The sequence below is a fragment of the Zootermopsis nevadensis genome, unplaced genomic scaffold (assembly GCF_977971745.1).
Source record: "Zootermopsis nevadensis isolate Lab colony 2312 unplaced genomic scaffold, Znev_1.0 Znev_ptg000083l, whole genome shotgun sequence".
Taxonomy (NCBI): Eukaryota; Metazoa; Arthropoda; class Insecta; order Blattodea; family Termopsidae; genus Zootermopsis; species Zootermopsis nevadensis.
The window spans coordinates 534,302-550,732 of NW_028259214.1; positions in this window are offsets into that span (position 1 = coordinate 534,302).

Sequence of the window (16,431 nt, forward strand, 5' to 3'; positions counted from 1 at the left end):
CCAAAGCCCTCCACCGGACCCTGTCCTGGGCCAACAAAATCCAATCTCCTTCAACTCCTATCTCCCATAGATCCCGCCTGAGATTATCCTCCCATCTACGTCTAGGTCTCCCCAGAGGTCTCTTCCCCTCAGGCTTCCCAAATAGTGGACCCAACCAACCAGATGGCTTACGGAACTCGAAGGTTCATCACCGAATTAACCAAAGCCCTCCACCGGACCCTGTCCTGGGCCAACAAAATCCAGTCTCCTTCAACTCCTATCTCCCATAGATTCCGCCTGAGATTATCCTCCCATCTACGTCTAGGTCTCTCCAGAGGTCTCTTCCCCTCAGGCTTCCCAAATAGTGGACCCAACCAACCAGATGGCTTACGGAACTCGAAGGTTCATCACCGAATTAACCAAAGCCCTCCACCGGACCCTGTCCTGGGCCAACAAAATCCAATCTCCTTCAACTCCTATCTCCCATAGATCCCGCCTGAGATTATCCTCCCATCTACGTCTAGGTCTCCCCAGAGGTCTCTTCCCCTCAGGCTTCCCGGTGTACACCTCTTGTCTCATGCATGCGCGCTACATGCCCAGTCCATCTCATTCTTCTCGACTTAATCACCCTGACAATACTAGGTGAGGAGTACAGATTTTTAAGTTTTCTCCGTGCCCCATCGTCTTCTCTCCTAGGCCCAAATATCCTCCTCAACACCCGATACTCGAACACCTGCAATCTATGTTCCTCCCTCAGAGTGAGAGACCATGTTTCGCACCCATACAAAACAACAGGCAAGATTATTGTTTTGTATACTTTAATTTTCAGGTTCTTAGAAATCAGACGGGAAGACAAAATATTTTGAACTGAGGAGTTGCAACAGGAAATACCAAACCAGAACTAATTGAGACGTTATGTCTATTCCAGACGGTTCGTTGGTAGAATCAATGGCCATCTAACGACTGGGTAAAAAATAACAGGTAGCTGCACGATTCGTATTTGAAAGCCTTTCTCGTGAAATGGAACATTGCTCTGCTGCGTGATGTTGTGATTCAAGGTGACCGCCGGTAGGTGGCTCTGCCAACAACAGTAGTAGCAAATTTAGATAATTGTGCTGCGTCATATTGTGGCAGGAATGAACCACGAAAGATATCGCGAAACGGAATAACGAAACAAATAAATGTTTTCAATTGGGAGCGATTACTGTGCGATACTCATTCCAACATTAACATCGTATAAAATAAAGCGTGCTTAACTGACCTCTTGAAACTGGATTGGAGCAACGAGAATTAGCCAATGATTCTGTGTATCTCTGCCCTACCCAGTGGATGTTTTTCACAGGGATCCTCACCTGCGCATGCGCTAAATGATTAATGCTGTTTCGATGTCTGATAAATGTTTACTGCATCACGTGATCACGGAGCGAAACAAATTTACGATTTAACAAACTTTCGATTTTATAATCTAACCTTCGAGAGAACTAGGAATAATTCCGTACTTTACTGCCAAAGTGCAAAGAGGTACTGTAGAAGGTGATTGTCCTCCGAAAGCTGAGGAGGTGTGACACTCACCACATTAACTCATGCATTACTGTTTCCTCATGTAGTGGCTGCTTGTGTTCGAAGCTTGATAGATACTACAATTACACTAAATCTACAAACTAAACATTTAATTTACGTAAGAAAAGAGGAGAATTTCCTTTGAATTTATACGAGATTTGTTAATCATAACAAAATATGTTTGTATATAAGAAACAGGTTGAAACGAAGAGTCAGCATCTACGAAGTTCGTCATGCGTTTGATACAATTCACCTGGTTTCCGAATCAAGTGTAAAGTTGTGTAGATTTCTATTCACTAGTCTATTTGTGCATTCTGCATGCGGGTATCAGAGCGGCAAAGGTTAATTTTCACTACTCCACAGTCCTTTAACTGAGCTTACTTCAGATTAATGAAGTTGTTGAATAGATACACCCAGCCAGCGATTACGTGATTTATACTCATCAGTTATAACTTCAACTAATAAGCTCCCCACTGACGACACAAAACATGCAACTACTTCTGCAAAGAAACTGGTTTATAAGAACCCTACTGTAGGCTCTTTACAATCCTCCTGGCAAATTTAATCATTTTAGGTGAGTTTCGAAAGTAAAACTCGTAAATCACCAATTAGACTAACATCCATCTGTCTGCATGTTAGCTGACCAAACTGTCGCAATGATTTCGTCCAGCACGGTATGGAATTTTATATCTGCAAAACGTCGGCTTTCGGGTTGAGTGATACGTAAAATATTCGGTGTTTATCGACGTCTCGGCAAACACTGCAGTTGCACGCACGTTAGAAAAATCAGGGCCTCGCGCCTTGTTTGCCAATGGTCTTTCGCAGTGTCTTGGTCCCGTCGCTTTGACGGGTCTTTCATCACAGCCTGCATATTAATGTGTAAAGACCTCCAGCTCCTCTCCAATCTATGCTTCGGGCATGATCTTGTCTTAGTCTGTCAGCAATTTTAGCATGCTTCGATCTTCGGGGGGCCAAAAGGTGTGAAAACCAACATCCTCGTCCACATTGAGGGATCGCAAGGCGCCGATAGTGGCCAGGAAGCCGTCGGTAGACTCCGGCACCAGAATCAGAATCATTTCCTTCATATGGGACATAGGCTTGTTCCAGACTGCGCGAATCCAGTCCAGGACTCTTAGGCGTGTTTTTTAGCACAGAGACAACAGTTTTGTCCACTTGGAAGTGTGAAATGGCGCTACTAGGCGTGACGCCAACGGGTGCCCTGGGAAAGGTGTGCCATAAGGCTTCCTTCATCGATGCAGCAGATCTCGACGCAGTGTCGGAACCCATGGCTATGGGCTTCAGCGCCCCAATCAGTTTATCTGGCGGGGTTTGCTAAGCGTCTAAGTGTCTGCCATCAGTGGTCCCCACCTAGATGTCCTCCCCTCTGGGGGACTTGGACATGCGAGGAGTTCCGCGGGACGCCTTCAAGCCCCTCCCTTCCTTATCGTCGTGAGCGTCATCATTTTTAGCGAAGAGCGGTGACGAGGAATGCACCCCAGCAGTCATTTCTATAACCGGTCCCCCAGCCACTACCCGGCGTACGCTGTACCACCCTGAGCGTAGCTGAGTTGCTAGAGGCGGCTTATTCGCCCGTGGAGGCTGTAGATTTAAACACGAGGCCTTGGACACCGTTTCCCTTTTCCTGGCAGAGGCCCGGATCCACCTCTGGACAAACCCGTGTAGTACATTTCGCTTTACGCTTGCCCGCTGTGGTTCCGGGCGCCTCCTGGGAAACAGAAGCCTCTCCCCGCCATAGCCGGGTTGGCGGACACTAGAGTGGCCAGTGGGTTTCGCCCGACCCTTTAGTCCTGGCAGACGCTGCGGGCTTCTCTCCTCATCTTTTCGGTGAGGTTGTCCCACTTCAGCTGTAGCAGGACATCCGGGGACAGATCTCTTAATGGGTCAAGAGAAAGACCAGTTCATCGTCGCCAATCATCTACACAGCTCAGCGGGCACAGAAGAATCAGGAGAATACCGGATCAGATACCGCCAATCATGAAGCTGCAAAATATGTTCCAGCACGCGTCGTATGCAGGACGCTACACAATTAAAATTTGACAAATGTATGGCTGTTCCAGCATTTTTTATGGATGTGAAATCTGAGCAATTGATAGAACTGACAAGCGGAAAATTGAATCCGCTAAAACAGAGACCAAAATTTGTGCATTACATTATGCAGCAAATCAAAATTAAGATATTCGTAGAAACGTCAATATTCAAACTATCTGACAGAGGAAAACAAAATCAAGGTCAAATGTCCCAAACTCCTCAGTACACGGACGACGTTTAAGGAAGTGCGCATAGGCGTCGCCACTACTAAATTTTCAAATTTACTGTATACGAGGTGCGATCGGAAAGTTTCCAGACTGCGCCTATAAAAAAAACCCGTACACTTATCTCAGGTATTAAATTCATCCATCACCCTCGAAGTAGTTCCCCTGGGAGTGAACACAACGATCCCAGCGCCGCTGCCAAGCCTGGAAGCATCCCTGGAAATCTTTCTTTGTCAGCCTGTCAAGCACCATCTGCAATTCTGCCTGAATCTCTTCTATCGTCTCAAATCTCCTTCCCTTTAGCTGAATTTTCATCTTTGGGAAGAGGAAGAAGTCACACGGAGCTTAGAAAGGAAGTTGGGGTCGGTTCTTGCAAGATCTTTGAGCTCCTGACAAACGAGAAGTCGATTCTGCTTCTGGTCCTCAGACACGATGCGTCGCATGTGGAGTTCTTCCTTTAGAATCAGCTGACAGGTCCCATACCCTATGCCAACAATGTCGCACAAGTCGTTGATGGTACGACGTCGATCTTCGTAACATTTTCGGGCGTTGTGCTCGAAGATGGTCGTCCAGAACGCTCGTCATCATCGACAGAGGTTCGGCCATTTTTAAAACGTGAATGCCACACAAAAGTTTGTGCGCGACCCATTGCGGACTCCCCAAATGCTTGCTTTAGCATTTCATAGGTTTCCGTAGCCGTTTTGGCGAGTCTTTGGCAAAATTTGATTTGTTCATGAAAATCCGCCATTCCGAAATCGCAGGAGGGTCGGTGTAATGCACTACCAAAACCCCCGTAACTAAGAAACAAATGCTAATTCGATGATGCCGGCTGGCACACTGATTCACTATGAATGTAGGCCGCACCCCCTAAAGGCAGAAGCTCGTACTACATCCGGTTCGTCCTCTATTGACACAGTCTAGAAACTTTCTGATCGCACCTCGTATAGGTTCACTGTGCTGGATCACAGCTACCGACGTGAAAGTATGTATAAATATTTAACTGTAGCATGTAATACACAGAAAAGAAAAAAGAACTGGAAAATAGACCATTTGGGAGTGACATTAAAATTCCTTTCGTTTAAGCTTGGCGTCCATCTGCTTTCTGGATAGCAGCCTGTGCCATGTATTATATAAATGTATCGGACAACTGGAGGAGAGGAAGATAGAAGGTCAATACCATCGATCGCTCACACTTAGACTTATCAAAATTAGAAATGACGTGGAAGCAACTGCTAGGTTACACCGCCAGGGAACACTTTAGCGAGATATTCCAAAACTGTATTTGTTGGCAGTCCCGAAATATATTTTTCAGAATTAATTAAAATGCATAAGACTCAAGAAGGTAATATAACATCCCATAAGAGAAGAGCAAGAAATTGGCCAATAATGAGCTTCGTCAAAATCTAACAGACGAATCAAAATGCTAATGTAAGTGTTCGTTCAGGCATTGAAATAATGTGACATAGTAATTATAATACAAACGTAGTTCGGGAGCTGTTACTAACAGACGGCATACGACGAAACAAACACCTGCTTTCAAAACTGCACTTACGATGTATAAATGTTTATATAATTCTTCATGAAAAGTATTATTAGGCTATATAAAATTTTCTTTTCGAAAAATGGCAATTTAGGAAAAAACATCTATCACTAGGCATACACTATTAATGCGGTGTTGAGGGTTTAAGATCTATTCCGTTTCGGAATCAAAATTTTCGAGTTTAAACAACATATTTTCTTTATTTTTTGGTGAGAAGCAGTATAAAACTGTCGATTCAAAATTGATCATCTATCCATGTGCGATGATCGCCCTGATGATGCAGGCAAAAGGACCTCTGAAACGTCGGCGAACACCTACCAGACTACACGGCTCAACAAGCCAGAAAACAGCCATCTTTATACTCACCTCCGAAAAATCCTCAAATCCCACATAGCTTTCGATTTACGTATTCCCCATTGCTCCATCTTACACTGCTGAGAGTTCGTGAAATAATGTACGTTGTATAGTAACAGAAAATACAGCAAGAACAGTTTAAAGAGTTTAGAAAATACTTCTAGTATCCTTATGCTGAAGAGTATCGCCTTGTAATATAAATCACAGAGTCCTATTGTGTGAAATTGCATAGTCCCTAAAGAGTTTTACAACGGTTCGGGGGAAAACGTGATTTAATACGACGAACATGTCACAGAGCTTATTTCCACGCGTGACATTAATCACAATCATCTGAAGGAAACTACATAAGCCATTTCCAAACGCCAAAATGTATTTATTTCGGGAATTTATGCGTATCATTTATACTAGGAAGCTGCGTTGTAACGATGCAGACCTATCTGATATATTGGTGAGAGATAAGTACACACAGAAACTAATAGTCTATAAGTTAAGATTTTCTAAGAAGCCTTACTAACTTACTGTATTCCATCGTAAGGGACTTTTTTTATTTGTAGTGTTCTGTCTGACGACAGGTCCATATATCATGAACAGGATCCTTTCATCCTTTTCTCGGACTGGGACCTGTTCATATACATTCTTGGCAGAGATGATCAGAAGTGGTTTGCCATTGCCTTCTTCTGTGTGTGAATGGAGTAATTGTTGGGATGCCATGGAGAAACCGGGGAATCCCCCGGAGGAAAACTCCGTGATGCCTAGACCACGGCCTTGCCCAACACAAGTTATAAATTTGAGCACCACCGGGAATTGAACCCGGGACCCCAGGCTTACAAGGGACTATATCATGCTATATAGTAAATATACTGGAATAATTTACAACACACACTGGTAAAATTATTATGATAAGCAGGCCTACATATGCGCAGTGAGCCTATTATGTGCATGATACAAATGAAGGTAAAAGATGAGAAGTGACATAAGTTACAATTCTGTTACGACCCTTATACAAATAACAAACAGATAAAAATATGACGAATTTCATGTTAATAATACAGCCGAAGAGATTAGAACTTATGGGAAGAGATGAAGACAGAAGACAAGGGGAGGAAAGCCAGGTGGAATTAGGCCTATAAGCTTGCTGGACAAGCAATAAGACGAAGACTATGGAGGCACGTGACAGGGCAGTCTGATGTCGGTACAAATTCATTCGTACACACAAGCAGAAAATTCTCGTTGTCCATTCAAATCCCTCAGAGCAAATCTGAAAATTGTTTAATGTAAAACAAGTTTAATTGCTCGTAAAACCCCTTGTTTGGTACTCAAGAAAATATGTAATTATGTTTTATTGGAGTTAAAATTCAGTTAGCCACGGAAAGAGACCTGAGCCGCATCTTTGTTAAGGCGGATGCAATAAACTGAAGTACAGATCCACTTATTCCTATAGAGAAATAGAGAAGTGTATAAAAGTGCACTCTTACCAAAGCGCTCAATTTAAACTCTGACTTCTGTTCGCAAGATCAAACCTAACTTATGTACGAACAATCCCGTAGATTCTTCTGCAGTCTAAACGACGTGAAGTCCCATTAGTTCCAGCGAGACGATCGGAAATCAATTAGAACGTTAGAAGTCTAGCTCCTCACACTCAAATTTCTTCCTCTAGCCCATTTGGAACCATGTCCTCGAGACGGTATCTAGCCTAAGAACGGAAAGCATATATTTCTACGTTAAGAAACCCTTCGGCCCACTTCTGAGACAGGTACGGTTCAACATTTTCGTTGAATTCGCATATCACCATGATAAACGTTACACTAGGGAGTGCTAACAAAATCCAAACTAGGCCAGCATAGGCATATATTTATCTGAAGCATTTCTTGTTCGGAGTGGCAAGAAAACAATGAGATATCTGATCACTAATGCTCTTAATATTTACTTCTGAACAGGTCATTGCGAAGGTACAAGAACATGATATATCAGCTTAAGGCCTATGATGAAATGATATAAAGAAAACTTAATCTCTACTATAACATATATGAAGGCTGATGTAGAAGCAAACGCATGGCGATCCCCTTAATTACGGAGGCAATAAGAAACCCTGAAACGTCAGCAGTTTTTACGATACTGCACGGCGCAACATCCCATAAAACTGTCATCTTCATATCCTTCTCCGTGAGAACCTGAAATCTCACCTACACGTTGAAGGTGTTTTAAAACACGATCACAATGAGAATACTCGGGCCAGAGAGAGAGAGAGAGAGAGAGAGAGAGGAAGCAGGCCTAATACGACGCTAGAGAAACCTACAGGCTACGAGGAGCTTCAGAACTCATCACAAGAGCACAAGATGGACGACCGATTTAGCAAACATGGGGAGATGAGAAGTGCAATTAACGTTTCGAGAAACCTGAAGAGAAAAGGTCATTTAGGAGACCTTGGCGTTAATAGGTTGATAACATTAATATGGTTCTTTAAAAATATTATAAGATCGGGGACTAGATTTGTCTGACTAAGTATAAAGTCAGTAACGGGTTCTTGAAAATGCATTCGATTCCACGTAACATTAGCAATTCTTTAACAAAATGAGCGACTATGGGGATTTCAGGAGATTTTCTGTTCCATGGAGTTACTTACATAACTAATATTGTAAGGAAATACGAGGCGCGTCCTCAAAGTAAGTTTCCCTGGGGCCGTTTACAGAAACAAAACACAATTTCATGGAAATATTTATTGCAACAGATACAGCAAGTGTCCAGCTATTTTTCAACATATTCGCCACCGGAATTGAGACATTTGTCATACCGTGGGACCAACTTTTGAATACCTGTGTCGTAGAAGTCTGCCGCCTGGGATTGGAACCACTGTGTGACAACCATCTCCGCCTCTCTGTCATTCTCAAAACGCTGACGCTGACCGGACAGGAATTTCTTGAGGTGTAGGAAAAGATGGAAATCACTGGGAGCGAGGTCCGGGCTGTAGGGTGGATGATTAAACACCTCCCAGCTGAACTCCTGCAGGAGACTTGCTGTCCGTCGAGCCGTGTGCGGCCTAGCGTTATCACTGACCGCACTTCACAGTCGGCGGGAGCTGGAATAAGAACCTCCATCTTCAACAGCTGCAACGATGCTACTGTGAGAACGCGGGAGGTGCCGTTAGTGCATGCGCCATGCTACGTCATTGCTCTATCACGTACGCACAGTCGCTTCGCGCAATGTAAGGTTTGCTAGCTGTGGGACGAGTGGGAAACTTACTTTGAGGACGCGCCTCGTACATGCCCATATTACAGTGTACGAAAAATTTAATTAACATCGTGTTACTGAAGGTGATCCCCACGTTCATACATTTCATCTACTAAAATAAAGATACAAATTAAATGGTTACAGGTACTTTGAATTTTGGAATTAAACTAGGGCCATTAAATACTGTGTACTTAAATGTCGTTTGGTGATAAGACCTCAAAGAAATGTTTGCAAAGGTGGCGGTCGTGCGCATCCTATGGGTCTATCTGTGTTTCAGTTTAACAAACTTAAGTAGTACACCACTGATATTTGGAATGAAGGCAGATTAAAACTTACAAACCAATTTCGTTTGTAACATGATGCAAATTTAAGAATATAAACTCACATCATGTAACAGAGTAATAATAACGCATCCACTGAACTGGTACACTTTCATTTTACTAGAAAACGGAGAGATATATATTATTTATCTAGACAACAGGTAATGTCATAAGACAATTCAATGACACCAGACACAAACACTCAAACTAATCGGCATATAGTCTAAAAAGAATCACGACTCTAAATGAACTCGTTTCATCAAAGTTAACTTAAGGAATAATTCAGTCAAGATATTCGAACTATTGCAGTCATCACCAAAGGGCGTGATTCAAGGCGACGAAAAGATCTTGAAGCGCACACCCGAGCAGCTATAAGCCACCAGTACCTTTGCTGCTCTGCGAGTTCTGAGACTCCTCACTAACTGTCTTTCTGAACTACAGCTCTAAACTTCTGTTAGCAACTGAATAATCGTCCATCGTCTCCTCTCCATTCGTTTCCATTTCTTCTCCTTTATTTGTGGTTGTTTTAATTGTCACTGTTCGTTTAAAATTATATAGGTCTACTATTCATTACAAAAAATACATATAAATAAGTGTACTAATTTGCATGTCATATTCACCTTTATTACTATATAAGACATATGGAGTGTCTCAGATTGCCGTATTACTGCTATTAATGTAGAAATCATTTTCATTTTAATGAGTTTTCACTTCACGGAAGACTGAAAAACCTATCCATTTCTTCAAACGAGCAGTTTGTATAAAAACAAGACGACAAAGTAACCGAACAGAATCTATTCACAGCAACATTTTTTCCAATTTACCCCTGAATCTGCAGGGCATCGTGATTGGGCTAACCACATGGCTCCTACGTTGGAAAAGCACATCCCCATAGCAACTTGAGACCACGATATAGATCCAAACTACCGCCCCTGCACCGCACACTTTACCATTCTTCCCTTCTTTCAACGTTTCAACGCCCTTAACATAGAATCGTCTCATTAAACTTAATCTGCATAATACAGCGTTACACGACGCACTACTTGCGATATTGCCGGAAAAGCACTATGCCTTACCTAATGTACAGCCTCTGTAATTACTTTACAGAATTAAAGTACGTCTTGCTCTCAGAATTATAATGTCAAAGATATGACTGACTGTCTCTTGTGAAACAGGTTTATGTCAAAATACACATTTCTTTTTCAGCAAAAATTCCTCAAAACCTGCGACCGACGTACGGAATCTGCTACTACAGAAGATGTAAGGGAAATGCATTTTTATAATGGACCATTATAATCACGAACTTTACATGAATCTGAAATCGAAAATCGTCTTAAAATGGACAAATGGCACACCATATACAGACGTGATTTTGGATATGTTTGTGTGTCTGGATGCTATGTAGTTGACCCGCAGTACACTTTTAAGATGCATACCTGAAATTTCGAAGTCGCAAATCGACACTATTCTGAACAGAAGCCCGTATACGGGGTAAAAAAATGTTTCAATATGACTGTCTTCTGGTTTGTTGCGCCTTATAAAGTGGTAGAAGTTTACCGACGTTTCAGAGGTGCTTGCTGCCTCCATCATCAGGACGAGACTGATCGCCCTGATGATGGAATTAGCAAATACTTCTCAAACGTTGGCAGAATGCATTCGTCTTTTTTATCCTAAGAGCCTATCGTTATGAATTTTCATTTCTAGTTCTAATTTGTGTTGTTGTTTTGTTAACTAAACGCTATTACACAATAGTTTATTCTGTATTAACTGTTCGTTGCGAGCAGTTCTGTCACAGTATTTAATCATGCAGTGAAATATTTCTACAGTTCATTACCTGTGTAAATACATATGCGACTGCAACAGTGGAACATTAACGACCATTACTGGGTTAATATGTATAAGTTTCTGGTACACATTTCTCGGCTCGTAATTTGCAGTAGTAACATGTCAAAATAAATCAATACACATGACTTGTCACCACCTACCATAATGCGTGGATGTAAAGGTTAAGTCCAAAAGAGTCGTAAAACTGGTTGTTATGAATTATTTATTGAATTGCTTATAGCTTTTACCATACAACTTCATTTACTAGTACCAGTCACTTAAGTACTTGCTGGCTATTATAAACTTAATTTAACAAGTGTATTTAATAAAAAGTATTGAAGTTAATCACAACGCAAGTAGGCCTAATACGTACATTCTCAATGAAAAGATTCTACTTTGTGAAAATATAATAATTTTGAGAAATATGTTACAAGTATTTACATATTAAAACCGTACGCCTGTAATAGAGTAAAATAGCAGAAGACACCAAAACGTGGTTAAATTTCAACAAACAGCTCACTCTTTGAGGCACTATTCAGCAAACTTGTATTATTCAAACAGACAAAGAATACCGAAAAAATGTATGTATGTAATAAAATACCTGGATATATATATATATATATATATATATCACAATTTTTTCAAAAATATATGGAAAAATTAATACATGCGTCCACGAGCAGCGGACAAGCCTCGAATAGAAAACCTAATCATATGTCCTAACTGAACACAGTTCCTTACCTTTAATCAAGGTCACTGGATCAAATTCCATCAGGTCAAATATTAATAAACTGAACCCATTTAAAGTAAGATAAACACACGTCACTGTGTTCAATTAGAGACAACTGTAACTTAAAACATTTAAAGAACTATATATACACACGACCAGAAACACATGGCTACACCGCAAAGAGTTTACTTTATTTTAATATCTTCACGAAACACGTTTATTACAAATCAAACTGATCACATGAACACTCATTCCCATCAGACCCCGTCTCACTACTGGAAGTAGTGAGATATACATTCGTAACATTTAATGATCTCTAATCCCAGACACCCTGCCAATTTTAAGATGGAGGGTGAGGGTTGATTTCTCAGGCTGACGGACATTAAAAACCGCCCCTTACTCTTCGTAAGAGTGAAATGAAGACTTGTGTTCCTGGCTGGCCATCAAAAAATAATATTATGCAATCTACCGTTGTTATACAAAACAATAAGCTTAAACTGTAAGGCTGAATTTCTCAACGTACCAATTCCATGTAAGAATACATCAATAATCATGTTTAGATGCGTCCAGAAATACGTCCTTAGTAACAACACCGAAGTACGAGACCGATTTCGTGCAAATTCAAGTGATGGATCCCCACAACGTGGGCTACGTTGTGACTCAGTTTGGTTCATCATTAGACGATCTTTACCTAAGGGCCTACATGAAGTCGTTTCTGTATTCTGACGAAAACTGAAATACGAACTTCTGTTATACATGTATTACGATGTCTTTTAAGGTAAATTTACTATTTTATTGGTCACTATGTAATTTTTAAGTCACAGTGTTAACTTACATATTTCATTAATATTAACTTCCAATAACTCTGAATTCTGCCAGTACAGTGTATTAATAAGTTTCATATAACACTCAGTAAATAGTGATTACTTCCCTAGACACAATTAACAAACTAATCTTTGTAATGGTGAGGCGCTGTAATGAATATCCTCAGGCGTATGTACGACGATACAACCCAACGTTTCGTAAACTGTCTCTGCCCTCATTATCCCTGACGATAAACGCTGTTCCTATTTGTGTTATCATATTTTTGTAATTTGTATATTAATTTTATATTGTTATTTTTGATGCATTGCTCTGTCTGCTGCTAAGTATATTAATAAATGAACTGGATTAAATTATATTATATTCCCTTCAATGAGTGAGAAACAGAGCGGACCAAATCAAGAATAAGCCACTATTTGAGCATATACACCTTAAAATTTAAATACTCAGTGATAATTAGTAATTTCTCTGAAAATATGTTACGGAATTGCAGGCACTTTTATTATCCGAAAAAGCAAATTAGATTAACGAAGAAGACAAGATTAATAATTCAAATCAATTCAATTCAATTCATTTATTTAAGTGCTTGACAACAGCCAAAAAGGCCAATAACAGCCAAGCACTAAACCAGAGTACAGGAAAAAATAATAATAAGTAATTAATTTATTTCAATAATAAAGTAAAACAAACAAACAAATGAAACTAAATATATAAATGTACCATATTAATAATAATAATTTGATTCATTTATTGAATAATATTTCACAAGTAAATGGGTTAAATACGATACCTAAGTAATATAATTAAATTTAATGATTATAAATAAAATAAATAAAACTAAATAATAATTCAATTCAATTCAATTAATGTATTTACGTGTTTGCCAACAGCAAGAAGCCAATAACAGGCTAACACAGATAATACATACAGTAATAATGAAATAATAATGAAAAATAGCACACAAACAGATTAACGAAACTTATACATGTACGGTATTAAATATAACAGCCAAGTACAGGCAAATCCAAAATAGAAACAATATTAACACAAGACAAAATAGATGAATAAATATAAATAAAAACAAATAATCCACGTAGGGAACACTAATATAATTGTAAAACTTTAAAAAATATAAAAAGACAGATAACGAAGCTAGATCATTTCCCTTGTTGAGAACGTTCGCTCAAGGGAGACAATGTTTACGCGAAATACGTCTAAAGATTTACATACGTCATTTGCAGCGTTGACGCACCTGGCTGAAGGACTGTGCCTTAGTGCACTGCTCACACAAAAAGTAGAAAATTCTCTTATTTGCCTCGCCGGCACACGTAAACCAACAGCGTCCATAATGGAATGGCAATTTATTTTGCCCTTAAATACATTTAACAAGAAATAACGCATCGAGATGTCGTCGTCTGGAATAAAGTGTTCTAAAATTTAAAGTAGATAGGATCAGTTCATATTTGCGTGGGATATTAAACTGAAAAAATCTGTAATTGCACAAACTGGCAAATTTTCTTTGAACATTTTCTAATTTCTTTGAATCTGTCTGTGTAAGATTATTCCAAACGACCGAGGCATACTCAAGCTTTGACCTAATTAAAGCATTATATAAAACAACAAGGCTGTCTAGAGAGGAAAAATTATAAGTAATAAAACGAATAAGACCTAAGGTCCTTAGTGTCTGGGAATAAACATAATTTACATGAGAGTGAAAATACAGTTTACTGTCTAATAAAACACCAAGATCATTTATACAATTAGTACGCAAGATTAAAAAGTCACTAACAATGTAATTAAAATGGATGCTGTTGGTTTTACGAGTGAACGATATAATTTTGGTTTTATCAATGTTAAGTTCCATATTGTTATTATCACACCACTCATGTACGGAATCGATATCTGCTTGAAGAGCTCTGCAGTCATCCAAAGATTTAATATCACCATATAGTTTCAAATTATCAGGAAATAAGAGAAATTTTAGAATACTTAATTTTGTCGCAAAGGTCGTTAATAAAAATATTAAATAAGAGAGGTCCCAAGGTAGAGCCTTAAACACAGTTAAATAACCTGGATTCTAACTGTGTTGCACAGAAACAGATCTAGGCATTGAAGATCTCAGCAGTTAGAGCAGAAGCAAAATACAGACTGCGATAATAAGCACTGTATTTTGTTATCAGTTAAATTCAGGTTACTCTATTCCTGAAGACGCATACTCACTTTGTATATTCATTTCATATTTGCTGACACATGACATCGAATGAAACAAGAAAAGCAGACATGGTATTCTCCGTTCATGACGTTTCAAATTAATTTGCGGTAGCCTTTGATGGGCACCACAAAGTGGCTGCCTTGAGGGTTGGTCGATTTCCTACAAACAAATTTTTGAGTGAATTAATTACGCTACCGACGAGATGTGTATCGCACAATTCGAAGTGTTATTGCAAATTAAAATATGCATCAATCAGTGAAGTTGCATGACGCGAGCATCGAATAATACGTATGCATATGAGCACGACGGATGAGTGCCTGCTGAGACATGTAGGTACAGTGCACAGCGGTTCTCCCTTCGAAGGGTTGGGAGCTCGATCACCACCGATGTAACTAACACAAAAATAAGAACATAAGAAAATGACTTTATGGGCATCCGTAACAATTATATTAACACGAGAAAAAGGCTTTAAGTTAATGACAGATGGGAAAGTATCTGAACAAGTTACGAAATTCAGATTTTTAAGAAAAAGAAGTTCAGAATTTAAAAATGAAATGGACTGTGAACAGAAAACATATAGCAGCAAGGTCGATATAATAAAAGATTCAATAAAAACGACAACCCTGACTTAATCAGAATTACACAACAGAGCATCAATATGAAAACGAGAGGTGAGTTTGAGGATTTGTAACCGACCCTGATGGGACCTGAAAAATTGTACCAAACAAAGACCTATTGGAGAAAGTAGGATTTAAGGTGTTCACGGCGGTGGGCACAAAGATGGCTGTCTTCTGGGTTGTAGTGTCCTGCAGTATGGTAGAAGTTTACCAACGTTTTAGAGGTCCAACCCAGAAGATAGCCAGCCATCTTCTATTATAGAAAGATCGCAAGTTCAACATACAGTGGACGATTATCAAGAAAAATAAATAAGGAATAAGAATTTCAAAAAAATATATATTACTTTCTTATAATCTTAACGGGGAAAAAACAGAGCTCATACCAGAAAGAGAAAGACCAATTCTTGGATGATAGTTAATGTAACAGGCTTTATATGCTTAAAATACTAGTATAATTAAAACCGATCAACTCCAGGCAGTAAAAGAACCTAATGTTTGCAACAACCCGTATAACTTACACGAACAGACAGTCAAACGCTAAAAATAACAGCACGAGATAAAATAATATGACATACACATGGCGTAAAAGATCAATAAATTAATTAAAATATTAAAAAGGTAAGATGTACGACAGGAAACCCACAGAACATGGGTTGAAATAAATGCAATTTTTAAAATGCCCGTTAGCGAAATATAACCCCTGTTAGAGATCATACCGTTTTTGTGTATAAAGCATGAGTAAAAACCTTTGTAACATAATTTTGACCTCAAATGACTGACCGAAAATCAGCTTTGCTCCATGAAGTTTAATCCGCTGTTTTGTACGGCTATGAAATTCGGTTTCCACCCTGACAGAATAACATAGATTGACGGTGTTTGAGGCCGGGGTGCTGAGAAGAACATTCGAACTTGAAGTAAAAAGGAGATTGGGTACAACTGTGTAATGAGAACTTTCATCATTTGTGGTATCGA